The sequence below is a fragment of the Rhinatrema bivittatum genome, chromosome 7 (genome assembly GCF_901001135.1).
Source record: "Rhinatrema bivittatum chromosome 7, aRhiBiv1.1, whole genome shotgun sequence".
In the NCBI taxonomy this organism is placed as follows: domain Eukaryota; kingdom Metazoa; phylum Chordata; class Amphibia; order Gymnophiona; family Rhinatrematidae; genus Rhinatrema; species Rhinatrema bivittatum.
In genome coordinates, this window is record NC_042621.1 from 51654093 (window position 1) to 51677029 (window position 22937).

The window sequence follows — 22937 nt, forward strand, 5'->3', positions numbered from 1 at the left end:
AGGTGGCCGAACTCTCAGAAATCACCATAGTCTTTTTGTGAGGTGATCCTTCCTGTATCCTTGCTCGTTTCTCCAAGTCTCCTCAGTCCTTATTCAAGCAAGATGAGGAACTGTCCGGGGAGGCAGGCGGGTGGGTCAGCATGGCTAATTCATCTATCTACGGAAAACACCGTTTACGGTAAGCAAACTTGCTCTTTTCCCATAGATAAGCAGCATGAATTAGCCATGCTGTCTGGGAATCCCCAGCTGCAGTATTGAGCATTCTTTGTTTGTGTTGTACTGAGAATAATGCGCTCAATACGGTAAGGAAACATAGGCAGACAGTTCTCAATGGTGGTTGTTATGAGAAGCAGAGGTGCTTTTCTGGAAAATAGTCCGTCCCATGTGTGCATCATCTGCAGTCTGTTTGTCCAAACAGTAGTGGGATGTGAAAGTATGCAGTGAGGACCATGTGGCTGCTTTGCAAATGTCCAAGGTAGGCAATTGAAGCATCCATCGCATGAACCTGATGCGCCCTGGGTGAAGCAGGTAGTGTCTCTGAACATTTTTGGTAACAGATTTGAATGCAGTTGGAGATCCATGACGAAAGTGTTCTCTTGGATACGGGGAGCCCTGGTGCATTTGGGTTAAAGGATAAAAAGAGTTGAGAGGGTCTCTGAGCAGAATGTGTGCGTTTATAATAGGCAAGGGCTCATTTACAGTCTAATGAATGTAGTCGCTTGCTCTCATTTGCATGAGGTCTTGGAAAGAAAGTAGGGAGGCTTGTGGTTTGGTTTAAGTGGAATGCAGAAACCACCTTCGGTAGGAAGTTAGGATGTGTACGCAAAGTAACCTTGTCGTGGTAAAACTGAAGGTAGGGTGGGTAGTGAACTAAGGCTTGTAATTCACTGATGTGTCTCGCAGAGGTCAGGGCAACCAAGAAGATTACCTTCCAGGAAAGGTACCTGGGATGACAAGTTTCTAATGGTTCGAAGGGTGGTAGCATGAGTTGTTCCAGCTCTATGTTTACATCTCTTGGTACTGCAGATTTCTTAGTCGGGGGGCGAAGATGTAGGACACCTTTCATGAATCTGGAGACCAATGCATGACAATAAATGTTCTCCGTTGAGAGGCATGTGGTAAGCCACTATGGTGCTGAAATGTACTCGAAGTAAAGCTGTAGCCAGACCTTCCCTGTAGAGTAGATGGAGATAATTTAGTAGGCGCTCTGGTGGACAGGTGAGTGGATCTGCTCCCTCGGCCTTACACCAGGACACGCAATGTGACCACTTTTGTTGATAACAGAGTTTAGTTGATGGTTACCCCGAGGAGAGTAGAATATCCTGGAGATGAGAAGGGATTGTTTAGGTTTTGGAATACAGCCTTTCAACCTCCATGCAGTGAGATTCAGGGATGAATGCAGTGGGTGTAGTAGAGATCCCCCTTCCTGGGTAAGCAGTTGAGGGCTATTGCCTAGGGGGATCGGTTGGTGTGTGGACATTTTGAATGAGGGAGCTGTACTAGGGTTGATGTGCCCATGCTGGAGCAATGAGAATCAAATCTGTGTTGTTTTCGATGCATCGCTGGACTGTGCGAGAGATGAGAGGTATTGGAGGGAACGCATAGAGCAGGTCTTGGGACCAATCTATGAGAAATGCGTCCTGTGCCAGCCTGTGCGGGCTAGGGTATACCGAGCAAAATAGTATGACTTTCTTGTTTTCTGTTGCAAAGAGATCGATCCAGTGATGACCCCAAGTGGAGAAAATTCAATTGGCTACCTCCTGCTGGAGTTCCCATTTTTTGGGGTGAAAAATCCTGTTTAGCTTGTCTGCTCTAGAGTTGTTGATTCCCAGCAGACATGTGGCATTTAGGGAGATTTCTCTGCTGTGAGTCCATAACAGGATTCTTATAGATTCTTGGCAAAGGTTCCATGAACCTGACCCTTCTTCTTTGTTTATGTAGAACATTGCTACCTGATTGTCTGTGTGGAACATACAAATCTGGTTTTGGAGACTGTGCTCGAAGGTTCGGAGGGCGTGTCGAATGGCCTAGAGCTCTAGAAGGTTTGTCTTGGGTTCGTTCTCGGTTGGACCATCGTCCCTGAGTTTGTAAGTGTGTGAAATGCATCTCCCTCAGGTTGGGGAAGCCCATCTGGGGTGAGTATTGTCTGATGACGAAGGGGGCGTAGATACGAGCCCGTTGTTAGTGCTGGTGGCGTTTATCCACCAGTGAAGATCTCGCTTCATGTTGGTTGTTATGGTGACCTTTGTGGAGAGGGGGCTGCGAAATTAGTCCCGTTGTCTGTTTAGGCCCCATTGTAAACAACGCATATGAAGACGTGTGTGTGGAACTACATAGCTGCCGTCATGTGGCCCAGGATGATGAGGGCTTGACAGGCTGGGGCAACTGTACTGCTCAGACGTTGATGGGCGATCGTGGCAGAGTGATCGCTTGAGGTTCTGGCAGGAACGTTTTTTTGTCTCGAATGGTGTTATATGCACCGATGAATTGGAGGCACTGAGTAGGTTGTAGATTTGATTTCTCGTAGCTGATTAGGGAATGAGGAAGTATTGGGAATAAAATCCTTGTTGGATTTGTGGTGATGGTAATTCTTGGATACAGTCTTGTTGGAGTAGGTGATTTATCTCCTGTAAGAGAGGTGCTTGGAGCATCCTCTGATTTTGGATAACCAGATGTGGGAGAGGAGGATGGGTTTGGAAATTTAGGGAATAACCTTTCTCTATTATATTGCGGACCCAAAAGTTGGATGTAACGGTGCTCCAGGCTGGTAGAAATCGCGATAGTCTACCACCCACTGTGTGGTTCGGTAGCGGTGGTAATGCTATTCTTAAAACTCTTGTTGGTTTTTGGCGGGATGAGCTTCTATTGATGGTTTTTGTTGTCGTGGAGCTCGGGGCTGCTGGCACGGCCCTTGTTGCTGATATGTTTGTTGGCGGCTGGGTTGGTAAGGCGGTGGTCGATATGACAAGTAGGGTCTGTAGCTGCGACGAGGGTAGTTTGATTTCTTGAACGACTGTAAACGATGTCGTGTACCCTTTAGCTACCGTCTCAGCTAGCCTGTCATTGAAGAGGTTGTCTGGATGACATGGGAGATCTGTTAGCTTTTCATGGACGTCATCTCTTATCACACTCGACCTGAGCCAGGACATGCGGCTTGCTGTGATGGTATTTGCAGTGGCTTTCACCGATTGTTTCAAATCCCTCATATATAGAATGAAGGAGGTGGCTAAGGCCCTCCTCCATGTCATAAGAACATAAGAAATTGCCATGCTGGGTCAGACCAAGGGTCCATCAAGCATCCTGTTTCCAACAGAGGCCAAACCAGGCCACAAGAACCTGGCAATTACCCAAACACTAAGAAGAACCCATGCTACGGATGCAATTAATAGCAGTGGCTATTCCCTAAGTAAACTTGATTAATAGCCGTTAATCGACTTCTTCTACAAGAACTTATCCAAACCTTTTTTGAACCCAGCTACTCTAACTGCACTAACCACATCCTCTGGCAACAAAATCCAGAGCTTTATTGTCCGTTGAGTGAAAAAGAATTTTCTCCTATTTGTCTTACATGTGCTACTTGCTAACTTCATGGAATGCCCCCTAGTCCTTCTATTATTCGAAAGTGTAAATAACAGTCACATCTACTCGTTCAAGTCCTCTCATGATCTTAAAGTCCTCTATCATATCCCCCTCAGCCATCTCTTCTCCAAGCTGAACAGCCCTAACCTCTTCAGCCTTTCCTCATAGGGGAGCTGTTCCATCCCCTATATCATTTTGGTTGCCCTTCTCTGTACCTTCTCTATCGCAACAATATCTTTTTTTGAGATGTGGCGACCAGAATTGTACACAGTATTCAAGGTGTGGTCTCACCATGGAGCGATATAGAGGCGTTATGACATTTTCTGTTTTATTCACCATTCCCTTCCTAATAATTCCTAACATTCTGTTTGCTTTTTTGACTGCTGCAGCACACTGAGCAGACAATTTTAAAGTATTATCCACTATGATGCCTAGATCTTTTTCCTGGGTGGTAGCTCCTAACATAGAACCTAACATCGTGTAACTAGAGCAAGGGTTATTTTTCCCTATATTCAACACCTTGCACTTGTCCACATTAAATTTCATCTGCCATTTGGATGCCCAATCTTTTAGTCTTACAAAGTCCTCCTGTAATGTATCACAATCTGCTTGTGATTTAGCTACTCTGAATAATTTTGTATCATCCGCAAATTTGATAACCTCACTCGTATTCCTTTCCAGATCCATTTATTTTTTTATATATATATATTGAAAAGCACCGGTCCAAGTACAGATCCCTGAGGCACTCCACTGTTTACCCTTTTCCACTGAGAAAATTGACCATTTAATCCTACTCTCTGTTTCCTGTCTTTTAACCAGTTTGTAATCCACGAAAGGACATCACCTCCTATCCCATGATTTTTTAGTTTTGGTAGAAGCCTCTCATGAGGGACTTTGTCAAACGCCTTCTGAAATCCAAATACACTACATCTACCGGTTCACCTTTATCCACATGTTTATTAACCCCTTCAAAAAAATGAAGCAGATTTGTTAGGCAAGGCTTCCCTTGGGTAAATCCGTGTTGACTGTGTTCCATTAAATCATGTCTTTCTATATGCGCTCTGATTTTGATCTTGAGAATAGTTTCCACTATTTTTCCCGGCACTGAAGTTAGGCTCGCTGGTCTATAGTTACCCGGATTGCCCCTGGAGCCTTTTTTAAATATTGGGGTTACATTGGCCACCCTCCAATCTTCAGGTACAATGGATGATTTTAATGATAGGTTACAGATTTTAACTAATAGATCAGAAATTTCATTTTTGAGTTCCTTCAGTACCCTAGGATGCATACCATCCGGTCAAGGTGATTTGCTACTCTTTAGTTTGTCTGGCCTACTACATCTTCCAGGTTCACAGGGATTTCGTTCAGTTCGTCTGACTCATCACCCCTGAAAACCATCTCCGGAACTGGTATCTTCCCAACATCCTCATTAGTAAACACGGAAGCAAAGAATTCATTTAGTCTATCTGCAATGGCCTTATCTTCCCTAAGAGCCCCTTTAACCCCTCAGTCATCTAATGGTCCAACAGACTCCCTCACAGGTTTCTTGCTTTGGATATATTAAAAAAAAATTCCTGAGGAAGTCTGGCATCTGAAGAGGCGTCCTGCAAGATGGGTTTAAGGGATTGAAGGCACTCAAATAAGTATTTAGTGACGTAGAATTGATTCTGGATTTTTGCATTTAACATGATTGATAAGATTTCTTTCCGAAATCATCCAAATATCTGTGGTCTCTTCCCGGAGGGGTATTAGCATGGAGCTGTGATTTTTGTGCTCTTTGCATTGCCGATTCCACGACAATGGAATTATGGGGAAGTTGTACCAAATTATAATAGGGTGAATCCCTCATGCGATATTTTAAATCTGTTTTCCTTGAAGTTGGTGGTGAGGTGAAGGGAGATTCCCACGCCCTCTGCATTAGGGAATCAAGAACTGAATGTGCGGGAAGTGCTGTAGGCTATGACGGGGTATCAAAATTGTTTAGAATATCCATCATTTCCTGTCTGGGATCTGGAATCTTTTTGGTTTGTACATTGAGTTGTTGAGCACCTTCTCTAAAAACTGCGAGTAGGTAAGGTCTTCTGGGGAGATACTGGCTCCAGCGGAATCTCCGCTGGATCGGACGGGTAACTTGTAGAAGTGTTGGACGAGATTGATTTTGGAGGAGAAGGAATGCGAGGCCAATGTTTGGGTGTAGGGTCCGGAGTTTGGGGCCTTTGAGGAGGTAATGGAGCCTCAGAAAGCTTGTGCGCTAGTTGATTCTCAAGAATTGGGATAAGATCAGTGATATCTGAGAGATTGTTTGGGAAGCCATCCCCAATGGAGGGGGTAGGCAGGGTTGCGTCAGTCTACCTGCTGGGGGAAGTGCTGCCAGCAGTATGTCTGAATCTGATGTTCTGGGTTGAGCTGGAACTCGTGCGGCATCTGGATGCTATGGAGAGTCCTGAAAATACCTCTGACGAGGTTGAAGCAGTGTCAGAGTGTTGTGGGGAAGATGGATCTCCCTTCGACTCTACATTTAGTAAGGGAGAAGGCTCCCTGGGCCTCTTGTGACCGGAGGAGTGTTTCTTGTACGGTCTGGAAGCGGGCTGTGTCAGCGCAGAAGGAATTGAAGATGGTCCTGTAGAAGGCTGTGTCGGTAAGGTAGCCAATGCGTCAGCATGCGTCGACGTGGGATGCAGAGTCGGTGATGGTGCGTCAATGGAAATGAAATCCGGCACACTGCTCTATGCGTGGGTTGGTGCACGTGTCTGTGCTTCCTTCATGTATTGCCATGCTTTGATGCTTTCGACGCAGTGTTTTGTTTTGGTGCAGCCGGTGCGGCTGCTGCACCATGCGTCTATTTTAGACGGGCCTTTTTTGGCTCTAAATCTGAGGGTCTGCGGGGGATCTGCTGAAGCCGCCCGACGGTGAGAGGGGGCTTTTGAGCGTCTGTGTGGGCCTGGGGAGGCTTTTGTAGAGGCCTCTGATGGGGCATAAGATCCAGATGCTCCACGAAGCTGCTCAGTCCTGGCAGCTCTTTGCCTCTGGGCCTGTGGGGACATTTCTCTGTCGCATGGAAAAAATTGGACTGAGGAGACTTGGAGAAAAGAGGGAGGATACAGGAAGGATCACCTCACAAAAAGACTTTGGTGATCTTTGAGAGCTCCGCCACCTAGTGGCACGGAGGACGTACCCAGACAGCATGGCTAATTCATGCTGCTTATCTACGGGGAAAAGAACTCGAAGGCTCTCTTTCCTGGATGATGACTCCTAATATGGAATCCCTGCATTGTATACCTGTAGTTGCAAATACTGAAAAATAATTCCATCACTGCAACTTTCCATACTAAATTTCATCTACCATTCAGATGCTAATCTCGCAAGATCCTTCTGCAGCTCCCCGCAATCTGCTACTGTTTTAACAACTTTGAATAATTTTATCTGCAAATTTGATCACCTTACTTGTTTCCTTTTTCCACATCACTAAAAATTGTTTAAAAGCACAGGGCATTCCACTATTGACTCTTCTCCATTTGACCATTTAGTCCTCCTTTTTGTAAAGCACCCCTTTTCATGGAAAAGGAAAAGAGGCTAAGCCATATAGATAACTTCAATTCATGGCGCAAAATTTGGTGTAAAGAACAAAGGGGCAAGATGCAATAATTTTCGTGGAAAGCGGGCGCTGACTTTTCAGCGCCCGCTTTCTTAATGCATGCTTGGCGCCCACAAGGGAGACGCCATGCAATAGGCAAATTAAGGGGTCGCGCTAGCAAGGAGGTGCTAGGGCTGCTTGTGCGACCTTAGCGTCTCCTTGCTAACGCGGCCCCGCGGCGGCTGCCGGTTATGAAGACCGATGCCAGTAAACTCGGCATCAGTTTTCATAACCGGCCATCTGTCACTAATAAAAACGGACGCTGAATTTATCGGCGGCTGTTTTCATTACTGGCAGACGGCCGGTTATGAAAACAGATGCCATGTTTACTGCGTCTGTCTTCAATAAATCACCGGTCTGCCGAGGTATATATTTTTTTTTGTTTTGTTTTTTTACTGAAGTACAGAAAAGCAGTTTTTTTCCTGCTTTTCTGTATTTTTTTACATGCGCTCAGCTATTAATGCCTGCTCCAGGCAGGCGTTAATATCTGAGTGATAAATGTGCGTCTGAGACGCACATTTATTTTTTTGAATGCAGAGTGAATGAGTAATATCCTCATTCACATGCATTCGCATGTGATGAGCGCTATCTCATTCACTCCGCATTCAACGAGGGTTAAATAGGCGCTAATCCCCCTATTACATTAGGGGGTGGATTAGCGCCTATTTAATCCGCATCTGACAGCGGGTTAAACAGTGCGCTCCTGTGAGCACACTGTATTGCATCGGCCCCAAGGTTTTGGATGTATTTGTGGCTGGGGCCATGTATGGAACAGTAAAAAGGCTCTATGTCAAACATAAGAAATTGCCATGCTGGGTCAGACCAAGGGTCCATCAAGCCCAGCATCCTGTTTCCAACAGAGGCCAAACCAGGCCACAAGAACCTTGCAATTATCCAAATATTAAGAAGATCCCATGCAATTAATAGCAGTGGCTATTCCCTATGTAAACTCGATTAATAGCAGTTAATGGACTTCTCCTCCTCCTCCAAGAACTTATCCAAACCTTTTTTGAACCCAGCTACACTAACTGCACTAACCACATCCTCTGGCAACAAATTCCAGAGCTTTATTGTGCGTTGAGTTGCGTTGCTTTTTTGACTGCTGCACGTCAGTTGCTACCATAAGCTTGCTGGGCAGACTGGATGGACTATTTGTTCCTTTTCTGCTGTCGTTTCTATGTTTGTTTCCGGTCTTAACCAGTTACTAATCAACAATAGGACCCTGCCTCCTATCCCATGACTCTTTTTTTTTAATTTCTTAATTCGTCTCTCTCGGATACATTCTGAAAATACAAATAATATTTTACAAACTACTTTACCTACATGTTTTAACACCTTCCAAAAAAAATTTAAGGCAAGATTTTCCTTTTTGTTAAACCCACATTCTCTTCCCCATTTAAGGCATGCTTTTCTATATAGCTAGTAATTTTTATTTTTAAGAATAACTTCTCCTGGCACAAATGTCAGGTTCACTGGTCTGCAGTTTCCCAGTTCACCCCTGGAACCCTCTTTAAAAACAAAATTGGTTTTAATTTGACCACTCTCCAGGTTACAGAAACTGTGGCTTTTACTCGTTAGTCAATTTTTATCTATTACATTTATCGTTATCATACAGGCTGATTTAAAAAAAAAAAAAACCTCCAGCGGGAGACACTGTGCTCTGAGCGCCCGCTCTCCCAATGCATGCCCAGGCACCTCTCCTGGGTGTGTGATTCTGTATTTAAATTAGGGCCTGTGCTAATATGGAGGCGCTAGGGACACTAGCGCGTCTCTAGTACCTCCTTTATTAGCGGAAGCGGCGTCTGTCAGCAGGTTCAACAACCGCTTAATTTTACCAGCGTGTTTTCGAACCCGTTGACAGCCTCGGGGTCAGAAAATGGAGCCGACAAAATTGAGTGTCCATTTTTTAACCCGCTGACTGGCGGGCAATGGCTTTTTTTTTTTTACAGTTTTGGGGCCTCTGACTTAATATCGCGATATTAAATCGGGTGTACAGAAAAGCAGTTTTTTCTGCTTTTCTGTCCACTTACCCGGTGCCGTCTATGGTTAGCGCCTTCCTTTGGGCAGGCGTTAATTTCTGAAAGTAAAATGTGCGGCTTGCTCTTTCTCCTCAGCCTTCATTTTTTGCTGCGAACAGCGCAATTCTGCTCTCGGGGGGAGGGGGGGGGGGAGATTCTGCGCTCCGCAGTAGTGCAGAATTCCCACAGGACTAAAATTGGCATTGTGAGACGACTGAGATGAGGTAGATGAGGAAAATGATATTGTTTAACACATTTCTTTTCAGTGTTCTCAGTGAAGGGCCAGGCACAGGACCACATAAAGGGGCCAATGTAATATCGGGCACTAAGCTCAGCACGCCGCTAAATGCGCAGTTGGACGTGCTAGACATATGCCCAGTGCAATATCGAGAATAGCCCATCTGTAATGGCGCATAGGTAATAGTGCTCATCACATGCAAATGCCATGTTGATGAGGCAATTAGCTAGAACCCCGATGTGTAACAAAAAAATATATAAAAGTGTGCCCAATGCGCACATTTTAACCCTCAAAAATTAATGCCAGCCCATAGCTGGTGTTAAGTTTTGAGGCATCCCAAGCCATGCTCAGAAAAGCAAAAAACACATTTTCTGTGGTTCCTCCTAATTAATATCATTGCGATGCTAAGCCAGAAGAACCACAGAATATACTGTCAAGATTTTTTTTTCCATATTGCAGCTGTCAGGCTAGGAAAAGGGAAGTTCAGTTTACTTGTGTCCATTTTCCTAACCTGTGGCTGTGCACGGGTTAGGAAAATGGACACTCGGAAAATTGAGTGTCCGTTTTTCCTTACCCACACACAGCCATTTCTCCTGGATGTTCGATGCCATGGACGCACAACTTATCCATTCTACATTCCTTTTAGTGCATGTTTTTTTGCGTGCATATTCCATCAGCCCCAAAATAAGCAGATAGGATTGGAGCTGAAATAAAGATCAATCGATTTTCAGAAAAGTGTGTTTGTGAGGAGATAACTAAACTTAAAAGTAGACAAAGCAGTGGGGCAGGATGGGATATCTTCTTAGCACAATTGATTTGTTATAAGCATTTTAAATAAGGTTATAAGGGAACTTGCAAAAGTTCCAGCAGCTCCACTCACTGGCTGGCTTTCTGAATGCTTCTTTAGATGCAGACGTCGTTCTGGAGATGGAAAGATGTTCACAAAAGTGGAAGTAAGGAAGAGGTGGGGAACTATAGGCTGCTTAGTCTAGCCTTTTGTGATCAAATTAATGGAATCTCTGCTAAAGGAAAAAATGGTAGTTACTGGTATCCATTTGATTACAAGATCAGAGGTAGGTCTTGTTGGACCAATTTCTTTTATTGGGTGACCAAAGTTGTATTGGGTAGAGTGTGAGATATAGTGTACTTGGATTTCAGTAAGACCTTTGACAGAGTTCAGCATAGGTTTGGGTTTCCGAAATGGGATCACAGAACCTTGAGCTGGGGGTCACAAGTGCCTTAAATAGCAGTGCTTATCAGGCAGCATCAGCATGGGGCCTAGAGCCAGTGTGCACTAGCAGGCCCTCCCCATCCTTGCAAGAGTTTGTTGTAACATGGAAGTCAATATTCAGTGCCACTTAGCCAGATAAGTTCCAACTTAAATGTCAGCATCTGAATATCAGCCATGTTCTGCAGCTGCCATTTAGCTGGTTAACTATTTATCCAGTTAAATAGTTAAGAACATGAGAACATGCCATACTGGGTCAGACCAAGGGTCCATCAAGCCCAGCATCCTGTTTCCAACAGTGGCCAAGAACCCAAAAACTAAGCCTATCTCATGCTACTGATGCTAGTAATAGCAGTGGCTATTTTCTAAGTCAGCTTAATTAATAGCAGGTAATGGACTTCTCCTCCAAGAACTTATCCAAACCTTTTTTTAAACCCAGCTACACTAGTTGACTAAATGGTAGGCAGTGGCATTAAGGGTGAAGAGTGATTGTTGGAGGGGGGGGAACTACACACCCCTGCTTGTTTTGGTTGTCCACTGGGGTCATGTGAATTTTCAAGTGCTAAAATGGGGCCACACTGGTTAAAAATTTGTAAAGCCTTGGCATAGGTGACTTATAAATAAATTGAGCACCCTTGGTATGAACACTAAAGTGATTTGACTGAATTAGAAATTGGTTGAGTGAGAGGTGACAAAGGGTAGTGATAAACAGAATTCACTCTGAAGAGAGGGATATTACTAGCAGTGTGCTGCAGGGATCAGTCCTTGGACCGATTTTTCTTTTCACAGTTTTCGTGAGTGAATTTATGGAAGAATTATTGGGAAGTTTCTTTCTTGCCGATGTTATTAAAATGTGCAACAGAGTAGACAGATGTGGAAAATATGGAACAGGATCTAGTGAAGCTTGAAGAATAGTTTAGGCTCTGGCAGCTAAGTCTTAATGCTTAAAAAATGCAGAGTTATGCATGTAAAATCCCAGGATCTGGGAGTGATCGTATCTGAACTTAAGGTGACCAAACAGGTGGCTAAGGCGACGGCAAAAGCTAGAAAGATGTTTGGGTGCAGAGGAAGAGAAAAGGTGATGATATTCCTGTAAGTCCCTGGTGAGACCTCATTTTGGAGTACTGTGTACAGTTCTGGAGACCACATCTTCAAAAGGATATGAATCTGTCCAGAGGGTGGCTACTTTATAATGGTTAGTGGTCTTGGTTCTAAAGCATATGGGGCAGATGTCTGGGAAGATAAGTCTATATGGGTGTCTAAAGATGATGATTCTCCTCCCAACTCCAGCATAGTGTTCCTCAGTTAGTGAAAGCCTAGCTATTGGAGTTAGTGAAGAATTTCTTAGCCATCTCAAGCCCTGAGGACCAGAGAGTGAAGTTGAAGCTTCTCCTGTCTAGGATAAAGGAGCTTTTCCTGCATAGTGTGGCCCCACAGTTTCAAGGGGCTTGTTCTCACCTTGTGGTCTGCTGGCAGTAGGAGCGATTCCCTTCCCTGAGGTTATAGATTCACCTCTCCCTGGTGGAATCCCTTTGTGGAGCACAAGGGGAGGAAGTGGGATCAGCTCATTCTGAGTTCCTAATTGTTTCCTTCTCAGATCAGCAGAGGTCTCCTCTGTGGTCTCAGAAATCGTCTGGGTCCCAGTTAGGTGTCCTTCCAGAGTCCAGTAAGGAGGATTCTAAGGGGTTTCCTTCACATTCCACATTGAGCTTGACTTAATATATATTTCTTCTGTAGATTCTCAGTTACTTTTGTTTTCTGGATCAGTTAGCAAAGAAATTCATTAATGTGAGGAAGGAGCAGGACTTGAGAACAGACGTTGTCAGTTTGTTAAAATTTTCCCAGCTGCCAGCAGACTCCATAGCCATCCCAAATCATAGCCACCTCATGGATCTCCAAACAAGGATGCAGTAGTCTGATATAGTCATGTCTTCCGGTATCCCGAAAGATTCAAGTATAGCATCCAGGCTGCCTCCAGTTTTGGGGAAGTCTCCACTCTGTTGTGGTGGAGTCAGTGTTAAAATGGATGAAGCGCACATATGACCTTTCTGTGATAGTGATTCAAAAGGGTTAGATACATTTTGGAAGCCAGTCTTCCAACAATCCATACTCAGCTCCCATGTCACAGCTCACCAGTTGCTCGTGGTGCAGTATTTACACAAGTGTGCAAAAGCTGAAGCCTTTAAAAGAATTGTCAATGTATTTTTGTCAGGCTGTGGAAGATGCAGAGGTGTGAGAAGCATCTCATCCACTCCATTTATGAGGCTTTTTATGCTGCAGTCAGGACTGTGGTGGTGAAATGAGTGGCCTCCATGAAGATGACTGACTTAGTAGATGTGCCCTCAACAAGGAATAACTTATTCGGGGCAAGGTGCAGGAGACACTGGCTCTGATCCACCCTGCAGTTGCTAGTATTTACCTACAAGATCCCATTTTTCCCAGATACCTTTTCTGTCAAATTCAGCATCATCAAGCTCCTCCTATTTTGCCACAACTGCCCGCTAGAGGTTTACAGAGGAAGAAGCAGCAGCCTAAACCTGGGACCAATTTTTGACATCTGAGACTTGCCATCTCCAATTGGAAAAGTGTTCAGTCCTTTCTGGAGTGGGCTTGCATCACTAAGGGCAATCAGGTCCTGAAAATTGTGGAGTATGGCTACTGCTTGCACTTTGCTCACTCTCTTCAGTTTGACCCCTCTATTTGTTTAACTGCATCTGGAACTAGCCTTCAGCAGAAGGTGATATTTTGTTACACCAGGAATGTGGCCAGAGATTCAATTCCTGGTTCTCTTTTTATTCCTAAGAAGCCAGGTGAGTTGAGAGATTCTGTATTTATGAAAGCAGGACAAATTGTTGGTCCAGGAGAGGTTCAAGATGAACTTCCCTCCAAGATGATTCTGCCTTCCATTCAGCTGAGGGATTGGATGTGATCTCTGGATTTGAAAGACACTAATGTGCATGTTCCCATTAACCTTACCCATTAGAAATTCTCTGATTCATAGTGAAAAATGATTTCAGAGTACTTCCATTTGGCCTTTCAGTGGCTCAGAGAAGGTTTATGAACTATCATGTTTATGAACAACAGCTTCATTGACAGGGAGTCTGCATATCCCTGTACCTAGATGATTGGTAATGGGCCCATTTTCTGGCAGGAGTGAGTACTCAAGGCCCTGAATATAGCCATTTGGCTTTTCCAACCTCTAGGGTTCCTGGTCAATTAAAGTCCAACTTGGTCTTGTCTTAAAAGGTACAGTTCATAGAATCCTGGGTAGATGTTCTTAGAGAAGACATTTCTTCCTGCTGAAGAACCAGAGTTTAGTTGGCCTAGTGAGGTCCTTTCTGCAGCAGCACAAGATGCCAGCAAACTCTAACCTTGTTCTTGTAGATCGCATGGCTGTTACAGTGCACATGGTTACTTTGACTTGTCCGCATACCTGAGGTCTTCAGTGAGCCCTCAGTCCAGTGAGATCAGATGTCCCAGCCATTATCCCATCAGATCTCTATAATTCCTGAGATGAGAATGTTCCCCCAGTAGCAGATGAACCCAGAGGTTTTGTCAGTGGATTTCTAACTACATGTTCAGGTGCATCAAGTAACCTTATCTATCAGAGGGTGGGGAGTGCACATTTCTGCTCCTTAGATCCAAGGGTTGTGGTCCTTAGCGAGGAGTCATCTTTTAATCAGTCTTTTGAAGCTGAGAGCCATCTGTTAAGCACTAAGACCTTTATCTTATTTGCTATTGAACAAGAGAATCTTGATCCAGACAACCAGGTGGCCATATTTTACAAGCAAGGGAGGTATGGGCTCCTATGTTTTCTGTGAGGAGGGCCTGCAAATCTGCTTATAGGCTGTTTACCATAGTGCACATCTCCCGGTGTCCTTGGATCAGGATGTCATAAGCAGCCTGTTCCATTGTTGAGGAATACCAGTAATCAACAGCTACCGTATTTTTCGCTCCATAAGACGCACCTGACCATAAGACGCACCTAGGATTCAGAGGGGGAAAATTTAAAAAAAAAAAATTGTGCTAAACCGGCTCTGCGTCTGGGCGTCTTATGGAGCAAATTAGGAGAGTGCATAGTTTTTTTTTTTCTCCCCATTTTGTTTTCGGGTCTGGGGAGGGCCATTTCGGTCCACTCCCCAGATCAGAAAATTTTTCTTTCTGTGGGAACCCCCAAACCCCCCCCCCCCCCATCCCAACCCTTTAAATTAACAACCTCCACCCCCCTGACCCCCCCAAGACCTGCCGAATTAATTTCCTGCAACCCCCCACCCTCCTGACCCCCTCAAGACCTGCCGAATTAATTTCCTGCAACCCCCCACCCTCCTGACCCCCTCAAGACCTGCCAAACGTCCCTGGTGGTCCAGCGGGGGTCCAGGAGCGGTCCGGGAACGATCTCCTGGGCGTGAGCCGTCGGCTGCCAGTAAACAAAATGGCGCCGACGGCCCTATGCCCTCACTATGTCACTGAGACCGACCGCTGCTATTGGTCGGTCTCAGTGACATGGTGAGGGCATAGGGCCGTCGGCGCCATTTTGTTTACTGGCAGCCGACGGCCCTATGCCCTCACTATGTCACTGAGACCGACCAATAGCAGCGATCGGTCTCAGTGACATAGTGAGGGCATAGGGCCGTCGGCTGCCAGTAAACAAAATGGCGCCGACGGCCCTATGCCCTCACCATGTCACTGAGACCGACCAATAGCAGCGGTCGGTCTCAGTGACATAGTGAGGGCATAGGGCCGTCGGCGCCATTTTGTTTACTGGCAGCCGACGGCTCACGCCCAGGAGATCGTTCCCGGACCGCTCCTGGACCCCCGCTGGACCACCAGGGACGTTTGGCAGGTCAGGAGGGTGGGGGGTTGCAGGAAATTAATTCGGCAGGTCTTGGGGGGGTCAGGAGGGTGGGGGGTTGCAGGAAATTAATTTGTCAGGTCTTGGGGGGGGGGGGTTGTAGGAAATTAAGTCGGCAGGTCTTGGGGGAGTCGGGGGGGGGGGGTGTTTGTTAGGTTTTTTTTTTATATTCGCTCCATAAGACGCACATACATTTTCCCCCCACCTTTGGGGGAAAAAAAGTGCGTCTTATGGAGCGAAAAATACGGTAATTCATTTTTCTGTGCTTCATCTTTTAGTATTTTTAGCTGTTATCCTTTTAAGAATTTATTGTATTTCTCATGTTAAATATAATTGTACACCGTTGTGAAGGCTACAGCTGATGTGACGTCTAGAAAAAAAAACTATAAACTATTTGCCTTAGAGGATAACAGGAAGGAGGAAGTTCAGCTCCCTGTTTCCGATCAGCTGCAGATGTTTTTGTGCTACACTAGCGCGTCAGTCTAAGTACCTGCTAATTCCTCTCATTGCTAAGATTGGTTTTTAGCACAGTCCTGGCCACAGCAAGTGTGGCATCCATCTCTCATTTGTCTGTCTACTGAGTCTCTGGTTTCCCTTGGGGATGTCAGATTTTCATCACACAGAAAGATGGCAGATTCTGCCATCGCTGGTCCTCATGGTATGGAGGTTGAGAATGCTGATTTGTAGGCAAGGAAGCTTTCAACCAGGAAATCCTTACCATTTCATATGGAAGAGGTTCTTGACTTGGTATGGTACCAGCCAGCTGGATTCCCTCTCTTGTGGCCCTAGGTACTTCTATACCTATTCGTTGTCTGGCCTCAGCACTTCCTTCAGTCAAGGTTCATTTTCATGCCATGGTGGCGCATCACAACAGGTGGAAGGAGCTCAGGTTGTGCTTGCTCTCCACCCTTTTAGTATCCAAGTACATGAGAAGTCTGTGGCATTCTAAGCCTTTGGTTAGTATCCCTCCAGTACCTTGGGAGTTCAGACAGTCCTAGCTCAACTCATGAAACATCCCTCAAATTCAAAACTCTCGAGTCGGTGAACTTGAAGAGTCTCATCTGGAAGTTTCTTGCGTCTTGTCACGTTGGCACAGAGGGAAAGCATATTACAAGATCTGCTTTCATATTTGCCATATCTTGTTTTTTTCATAATAGGGGTGGTTCTACAAACTCCTCAACCTGTTCCTTCTGAAAGTGGTATCTGCATTCCACATTAATCAAACTATTGTGCTGTCAACCTTCTTTCCAAAACCTCAAGCGCACAAAGAACGAGCTCTTCTAAGACTGTTTGTTTTTTTCCACAGGCTATGGAATTTCTTGAAGCTTCACATAAGTCAATGACAGCAGACTTCACAGTGGTTCTATCAGTTTTCACAACCCTCCCAGCCAATAAATCAGCTGGACTTCCTCAAATTCTGGAGTGTCAAACTTCTTTTCATCTTACCCTAGGGCTCATGATCTCAGGGTTCTGGAAGCAGCTTTGATGTATAACCCCCTGACCAAGGGCTGTCGTATTGCTTAAAGAGGGCTTAACCTCACCATTGAGCTGTTCAACTGTTCAAGTTCTTTGATCTGTATAAATTGAGAAGGGTTATTGCCAAATAAACTCTAATTTGGCTAGCAGACTACATAGCAAGTTGTCTTTCTCTGGCATGGGGGTAACTTGCACGGAGTGGCAGTTATTACCCTTAACAGAAAACACCCCATTAACTGCTCACAAGTTATCCAGCTAAAAACATACAGGCCGATACAGTAAGGAGCGGTAGGAAGAGGTGCTTTATGGCCGGGCACACCCGCGTTTGCCACACGCACAGTTCGGATCACCTACCGCTCAATACTGTATTTAAATAGCTTGCAAATGCAAGCCGCATCCAAGAAGCGTCCGTGAAGCGTCAGGCCAGCGCAATCCATTTTTACTGTATAGAGCGCTATACAGCGCCTATACAGTATCCTGGGTGCGTTGGTACCTGTCATTTCAAATGTCATTTCAAATAACGTTTGAAATGACATGTACCAGGGGGGATTGCGAGTCCTCTTCCCCCCCCCCGAAGCAAGGCAGCGTGAAAATTAAAACAAAAGTGAATAAAGTGTGATAAGAGTAATAAAAGTAAACTTACTGCATGTGAATTTTCTTTGAACAGTCCTCTCTCTCTCTCTCTCTCTCTCTCTCTCTCTCTCCCCTCCTCATGGGCGGGCGAAAGCGGCAGGCGAAAGCATACGGGCGAAAGTGAATGAATGCACGCCCGTACGTGGCGGGAGCCGGTGGGAGTGCATTCATTCACTCACCTTCGCCGGCGGGCGTGCATTCATCCAGCGGAGGGAGCCGGCGGCGAAAGCGGCTTCCAGCAGCCCCCGCCGGTGGTGAATGAATGCACGCCTGTGCGTGCAATTTGGGCGCTCAAGGTGTGACGTCACGACGTGTGACGGCGTTCGCTAATGCACTGCCTTGAGCGCCCAAATTGCGCGCACACACAGGCGTGCATTCATTCACCTTCGCCGGTGGGGGCAGGGGAGCCAAAGTGGCTTCCAGCAGCCCCTGCCGGCGAAGGTGAATGAATGCAATTTGGGCGCTCAAGGCAGTGCATTAGCGAACGCCGACGTCACACATCGTGACGTCACGCCTTGAGCATCCTAAAGTTCTATTTTCATGTGGGGCCTTCTTCATTTGAAGCCTCCCCTAAGGCCTCTTGTTGTGTCTTGGGATCTCAGTGTGGTGTTAGCTCAGCTGATGAAAGCTCCTTTTGAACGGCTGCGTACCTGACCTGGAAGGTAATATTTTTGGTGGCGGTCATCTCAGCACGCAGGGTCAGTGAACTCCAAGCCTTAGTATAAGGTGGATAAGTCACCTAAGTTTTATCATGAGAGGATGGTCTTGCATACGCCCCTTTCTTCCTAAGGTGGTGACAGACTTCCATCTTAACCAGTCCATCGTCATGCCAACATTCTTTCCCAGGCCTCATTTGCACAAAGGCGAGCGAGCACTGTTCAATTTGGACTGCAAGCGAACTTTAGCCCTCTATCTGGAATGGACAGAAACTCATAGATAGTCCACCCAACTTTTTTCTTTTGTCAAGAATAGGTTGGGCATAGCTGTTGCCAAACAGACACTATCCAATTGGCTAGCAGATTGCATCTCCTTCTGAATGCCCAGATGGGACTGCATCATGGGGGTCATGTCATGCAGTTTTTTGTAAACCGGGGTGATCTGTATCCCATACAGGAACCTCGGTATATAAAAAAGTTAAATAAATGTCGAGGCTCATTCTGTCTGAGCCATGGCATTGACAGTGGTCCACTTGCAAGCAGTTCCCATGGAGGAGATCTGCAAGGCTTTGAGTTCTCTCCATACATTCACAACTCATTACTGTCTAGATAGGGATGGCAGATGTGACAGGTTCGGCCAGTCTGTCCTTCAGAACCTGTTTGTGGTACAGAATGCAACTCTCCTGCCTAGGACCTGTTTGGGTTCAGGTTGTCTCCCCCTCTGTTACCAACAGTACCGATGCTGTCCCCGTTGGCACCTGGTTGGGTGTCTGTGGGTGTCTGTGGGGGCCTTTTGTGTTGGGGAGTAGCCTGTAGCTAGGGATTCACCCATGTGTGATGATTACCATTCTGCTTGTCCTCCAGAAAAAGCAGAGTTGCTTACAGGTAACAGGTGTTCTCCATGGAAAGCAGGATGGTAGTTCTCATGAAACCCGCTCACCACCTTGCAAAGTTGTTAAGAGACTGGAGAAGGACCCTGCATGGGCGCATGGAATACGGCATGCTGGGCATGCTCAGTGTGCCTAGTCAAAGTTCTAGAAACTTTGACATAAGCCTTTTCCCATTCGGGGCTCCATCTGATGATGTCGCCCATGTGTGAGGATTAATATCCTGCTGTCCTCGGTGAACACGTTACAGGTAAGCAACTTTGGTTTCCTAGCTTTTGAAATGTCATTTTTCTTCATAATTTTGTACAAAGGATGGATATAAAAACCTGAATGAAAACTACAAATGCTACTTTCGGAATTGCCTGAGTGATATAATTTCACTGAACTGTAAATGCCATTCAGTTTTAATGAACTTCATGCATTGGTAGTAGATTATGCCCAAGATTTGCCTTACTGGATCAGACCAAAGGTCCATCAAGCTTAGTATACGGTTTCCAACCGTGGCCATTTCAAGTCACAAGTGCCTAGTAGGATCCCAGAAGGTCCCTAAATTTCATGCTACTTACCCCAGGGATAGGCAATGGATTTCCCCAAGTCCTTCTTAATGGTTTATGGACTGCTTTCTTCCAGGAATTTGTCAAACCTTTTTTAAACCCAGCTCACTAACAACTTTTACCACATTCTCCGGCAGCAAATTCTAGAGTTTATGTATTGAGTAAAAAAAATTTCTCCTGTTTGCCTTAAATATATTTATTACCTTGTAACTTCATTGCATGTCATGATGCTTACTCTTTCAAAAAGTAGAAAAGACAACCGATTCATGTTTACCTATTCCATTGTACTGATTTGTTTTTTGGTATGCTTGTATGCTTCTTAAAACCAGCAGGTTGTCTAGCACAGTAGTTCTCAACCTTTTTCCTATCGTGACATACCTGACAGACCACGATCACATCTGTGACACACTGTTCATTACAATTCATGGCAGAAATAAAAAAAATAAATAAAGGCCCAGTATTATTTTTATTGTTAAAAATGACACAAGGGAAAGATAAGTACTCTGAACAGAAATTGCATCAACATCCCATACCAAAACAGCGCCAATTTCCAGCACTGAAACTTACAAGATAAAACTGAAAATATTACACCAGGCCGTAAAACTCCAAATACTCCTCCTATTAGGAAAACGGACCAAGCCAGGCTGCTATAGAGTCCTACACAGAAACTATACGCCAGCAGAATACCTCACCTCAGTCACACGTTCAGATCCTCACCTAACAAAGAATAAAGAGACCATAAAGTATAAATAGAAACATGCAAATGAAAACTAAACTGGAAACCGCAACAAGCCAGAGATTCTGTGTGCAGTATAACAAAGGAAAAAGGGAAACATCACTAGTGTCATAAAACAAATCAAGAAATATATAAAATCAATAGCAGTAAAACAGCTGATGAATGAAATATTCAATAATTAAAAATTCATACCAAAATTTCTAGTGGCCAATAAAATATTTCCAAATAGCAGGCTCAAAGACCCAATAATGAAAAATAAGGTTAAAAAAAAATGCTTTGCTCTGCATACCTGGGAATATTTGATATCCAGGTGCCCTGTTATTGTTTTGAGTTAGCAGGAGGGAGGGATGGTTTGCTTGCAACTTTCTCCTCTCTGTCACACACAAGCTCTCCCTCACACTGGCTCTCACACACATATACACATGCTCTCTCGCTCTCACTTACATATGCTCTTAATCACACATTTTCACACATGCTGTGTTTTCACACATATACACACAGGCTTTCAATCACACACTTACACATACAGGCTCTCAGTCATACACTTACATTCATGCTGTCACTCTCTCTCTCTCTCACACACTCACACTCTCATACATATGCATGCTTGCTCACTCTCTCCCCCCACCTAACTAGCCGCAGCAGCCTCCTCCACTTCCAGTCCTTGCGGCCTCGAGAAAGGACTCCCATGGGTGGCAGGGGCTGACGTTGCTTCTCTTGTGCTCTGTGCCACGCTGCTCATTCTTAAGGCCGCACCTTTCTTCTTCGGGCCACACTGCTAGTACTAGCATAGTCTCTTCTTCCCGCGCGTGTGGCCACTGCATTCCACTTCCTCTTCCAGACCATGGGGGAGGGGAGAAGAGAAGAGACCATTCTGGTGCTGCTGACTCCAGCTCTCCTGCTGCATTCCGCTATCAGCATTATAAGCCTGGGTGGAGGATGAATTCCTATTTCGCTGGGGCAGGGGGAGCTCTGGGCCAGTGGGAGACCGGGAAAGTATGGTGACACACCTGTGTATGCTTCGGGACGCACTGGTGTGTCACGACACACCGGTTGAGAACCGCTGGTCTAGCACATATCTATATTTTATTTTGGCAAATCTTTTGTACTCTGCAGATAGCTGCTAACCCAAACAACATTGTATAATACTGTAACTTTTTTTTTTTTTTTTTGTCTTCCTTTCTAAATAAACCTAAAGGAATCTTTTACAGCCACACACACGCATGCACACGCATTTGTTAGTAGAAAAGAGAAATTGATTTGCGACCTAAATATTTTCAAGGGCTATTGTCAGGTATTTTTTTTCACTTAGCACAATTTATAAAAAATTTTTTTTTTGACTACAAAGTCTTGCTAGAGAAGAGCAGGGTGTAAGTTTGAATTGTAAATTCAGAGGTCAGCAGAGAGGCTGGGAGAAGGGCTATTAAAGATAAATTGTACTAACAGAAATCCTTATGGTTCCAGCTGTGAAATAGCCTCTCTTGGATTGGTTGGGAGCCTGCTATCTTGACTCGTTTGATGTCAGGAGAGTGGTATATTGTGGCTTTGGTTTCCAGCAGTACTTTGTGAACATTGTAAGGTGCTTCTTTTTAACTAGTTTCTTGTTTTGTGGCCGACTAGACTGTCTTAAAATATGTGTGTTCGTGCCCTTGTTTATATGCTCATGAAGATGTCAGTCAGAAACAGGACAATTTGTAGTTTCTCTTTTGAAGCCTTTCTTTCACAGTATACTACCAGGCTGTTTTCAAGATGTAAAACAAAAGTGTGTGTGTGGGGGGTTGGGCCAGTTGCTTCCTTCTCCTCCTGGCCTTGCAGCTCAGTTGGAACCAGCTTCTCCTAATGGCACCAAGAACTTTTATTCACAACTAAACAGTGTTTTTGGGATGGCTTCTTTCGGTTTGTATATGTGGTTGTGTTTTGTTTTTTGGGGTGGGGGCAGTGTTAAACAGTGTTAGATAGCTAGGGAATTGCTGTGATAGTCCTCTGCCAGAGGCCACACACCATGGCTCCCTCCAAACTGAGCTAATGTGGACCCAGAGTTTAGCCATTCGCTGTAACTGTGAGATGTTGGTGATATGTTCATAACATGTCATTAGTATCCACAGTTAAATCGCCTATAAGGCAGTTTTGGAAGTGGAAAACAAACCTGCACACTATGGGGCAGATTTTCAAAAGGTTACGCGCGCCGGGCCTATTTTCAAAAGGCCTGGTGATGCGCGTAAGTCCTGAGGCTTGCAAAAAGGGGAGGGGCGGGACCAGAGGCTCCCGGCACGGCGGCCATTTGCTGCTGTGCCAGGGATCGTGTGCAACTTACTTCAGCCCCAGGGCTGAAGTAAGTTTTGAAATAAAAGAAAATTCGGCAAAAAGGGAGGGAGGTAGGGGAAGGTGGGGGGTAGGGAATGGGGAAAGGCTGCCCGGCTCGACACGGGCAAGGTGCACAACTGTG

At 45.2% G+C, this 22937-nt stretch overlaps 1 protein-coding gene across 3 annotated transcripts in view; it reads left to right on the top strand.

Annotated features, from left to right (window-relative positions):
- The window catches only part of LSM14A (LSM14A mRNA processing body assembly factor), a 192023-nt gene that overhangs the window by 22858 nt on the left and 146228 nt on the right, over positions 1-22937 (top strand). The gene's annotated exons all lie outside the window — the stretch shown is intronic.